This window comes from Lethenteron reissneri, chromosome 45 (genome assembly GCF_015708825.2).
Source record: "Lethenteron reissneri isolate LAM-NWPU_2019-01 chromosome 45, ASM1570882v1, whole genome shotgun sequence".
In the NCBI taxonomy this organism is placed as follows: Eukaryota; Metazoa; Chordata; class Hyperoartia; order Petromyzontiformes; family Petromyzontidae; genus Lethenteron; species Lethenteron reissneri.
Window position 1 is genome coordinate 9,261,479 of NC_083823.1, and position 3,567 is coordinate 9,265,045.

General features: G+C 53.4%; 1 long non-coding RNA gene across 3 annotated transcripts; it reads right to left on the reverse strand.

Annotated features, from left to right (window-relative positions):
- Positions 1–224: 224 nt before the first annotated feature.
- Positions 225–2,706, reverse strand: LOC133353932 (uncharacterized). 3 transcript variants are annotated; one of them, XR_009756496.1, is made up of 3 exons: positions 2,238–2,706; positions 1,761–2,170; positions 225–1,712 (listed from the first exon to the last, which is right to left on the reverse strand). It is a non-coding gene; the product is annotated as an uncharacterized LOC133353932 (long non-coding RNA). The 3 variants fall into 3 exon arrangements; XR_009756497.1 differs by having other exon boundaries at positions 225–847; positions 915–1,712; positions 1,761–2,706; XR_009756498.1 differs by having other exon boundaries at positions 246–366; positions 438–1,712; positions 1,761–2,706.
- Positions 2,707–3,567: the final 861 nt, after the last annotated feature.

Below are 3,567 nucleotides of genomic sequence, written 5' to 3' on the forward strand. Positions count from 1 at the left end.
CTCATCACAGAGAGACTCAGATTACCACACAGAGACCCACAGATTCACTACACAGAGACCCACAGATTCACCACACAGAGACCCACAGACCCAGCACACAGAGACCCACACACTCACCACACAGAGACCCACACACTCCCCACACAAAGACCCACACACTCACCAGAGACCCACAGACTCATCACACAGAGACCCACAGACTTCCAACACAGAAACCCACAAACTCACCACACAGAGACCCACACACTCACCACACAGAGACCCACCCACACATTCACCACCCAGAGACCCACCAACACACTCACCACACAGAGACCCACACACTCACCACATAGATACCCACACACTCACCACACAGAGACCCACCTACACACTCACCACACAGAGACCCACACACTCACCACACAGAGACCCACACACTCACCACACAGACCCACACACTCACCACAGAGAGACCCACAGACTCATCACAAAGAGACCCACAGACTCATCACACAGAGACCCACACACTCCCTACACAGAGACCCACACACTACCTACACAGAGACCCACACACTCACCACACATAGAGCCACACACTCACCACACAGAGACTCAGATTCACCACACAGAGACCCACAGACTCATCACACAGAGACCCACACACTCACCACACAGAGACCTACAAACTCACCACACAGAGACCTACACACTCCCTACACAGAGACCCACAGACTTCCAACACAGAGACGCACAAATTCACCACACAGACCCACACACTGACCACACACACAGAGACCCACACACTGACCACACAGAGACCCACACACTCACCACACAGAGACCTACAAACTCACCACACAGAGACCTACACACTCCCTACACAGAGACCCACAAACTCACCACACAGAAACCCACACACACCACACAGAGACCCACACACTCACCACACAGACCCACACACTCACCACAGAGACCCACACACTCATCACACAGAGACTCAGATTCACCACACAGAGACCCACAGATTCACCACACAGAGACCCACAGACCCAGCACACAGAGACCCACACACTCACCACACAGAGACCCACACACTCCCCACACAGAGACCCACACACTCACCAAACAGAGACCCACAGACTCATCACACAGAGACCCACAGACTTCCAACACAGAAACCCACAAACTCACCACACAGAGACCCACACACTCACCACACAGAGACCCACCCAGACATTCACCACACAGAGACCCACCAACACACTCACCACACAGAGACCCACACACTCACCACATAGATACCCACACACTCACCACACAGAGACCCACACACTCACCACACAGAGACCCACCTACACACTCACCACACAGAGACCCACACACTCACCACACAGACCCACACACTCACCACAGAGAGACCCACAGACTCATCACAAAGAGACCCACAGACTCATCACACAGAGACCCACACACTCCCTACACAGAGACCCACACACTACCTACACAGAGACCCACACACTCACCACACATAGACCTACAAACTCACCACACAGAGACCCACAGACTTCCAACACAGAAACCCACAAACTCACCACACAGAGACCCACACACTCACCACACAGAGACCCACCCACACATTCACCACCCAGAGACCCACCAACACACTCACCACACAGAGACCCACACACTCACCACATAGATACCCACACACTCACCACACAGAGACCCACCTACACACTCAACACACAGAGACCCACACACTCACCACACAGACCCACACACTCACCACAGAGAGACCCACAGACTCATCACAAAGAGACCCACAGACTCATCACACAGAGACCCACACACTCCCTACACAGAGACCCACACACTACCTACACAGAGACCCACACACTCACCACACATAGAGCCACACACTCACCACACAGAGACTCAGATTCACCACACAGAGACCCACAGACTCATCACACAGAGACCCACACACTCACCACACAGAGACCTACAAACTCACCACACAGAGACCTACACACTCCCTACACAGAGACCCACAGACTTCCAACACAGAGACGCACAAATTCACCACACAGACCCACACACTGACCACACACACAGAGACCCACACACTGACCACACAGAGACCCACACACTCACCACACAGAGACCTACAAACTCACCACACAGAGACCTACACACTCCCTACACAGAGACCCACAAACTCACCACACAGAAACCCACACACACCACACAGAGACCCACACACTCACCACACAGACCCACACACTCACCACAGAGACCCACACACTCATCACACAGAGACTCAGATTCACCACACAGAGACCCACAGATTCACCACACAGAGACCCACAGACCCAGCACACAGAGACCCACACACTCACCACACAGAGACCCACACACTCCCCACACAGAGACCCACACACTCACCAAACAGAGACCCACAGACTCATCACACAGAGACCCACAGACTTCCAACACAGAAACCCACAAACTCACCACACAGAGACCCACACACTCACCACACAGAGACCCACCCACACATTCACCACACAGAGACCCACCAACACACTCACCACACAGAGACCCACACACTCACCACATAGATACCCACACACTCACCACACAGAGACCCACACACTCACCACACAGAGACCCACCTACACACTCACCACACAGAGACCCACACACTCACCACACAGACCCACACACTCACCACAGAGAGACACACAGACTCATCACAAAGAGACCCACAGACTCATCACACAGAGACCCACACACTCCCTACACAGAGACCCACACACTACCTACACAGAGACCCACACACTCACCACACATAGACCTACAAACTCACCACACAGAGACCCACAGACTTCCAACACAGAAACCCACAAACTCACCACACAGAGACCCACACACTCACCACACAGAGACCCACCCACACATTCACCACCCAGAGACCCACCAACACACTCACCACACAGAGACCCACACACTCACCACATAGATACCCACACACTCACCACACAGAGACCCACCTACACACTCAACACACAGAGACCCACACACTCACCACACAGACCCACACACTCACCACAGAGAGACCCACAGACTCATCACAAAGAGACCCACAGACTCATCACACAGAGACCCACACACTCCCTACACAGAGACCCACACACTACCTACACAGAGACCCACACACTCACCACACATAGAGCCACACACTCACCACACAGAGACTCAGATTCACCACACAGAGACCCACAGACTCATCACACAGAGACCCACACACTCACCACACAGAGACCTACAAACTCACCACACAGAGACCTACACACTCCCTACACAGAGACCCACAGACTTCCAACACAGAGACGCACAAATTCACCACACAGACCCACACACTGACCACACACACAGAGACCCACACACTGACCACACAGAGACCCACACACTCACCACACAGAGACCTACAAACTCACCACACAGAGACCTACACACTCCCTACACAGAGACCCACAAACTCACCACACAGAAACCCACACACTCACCACACAGAGACCCACA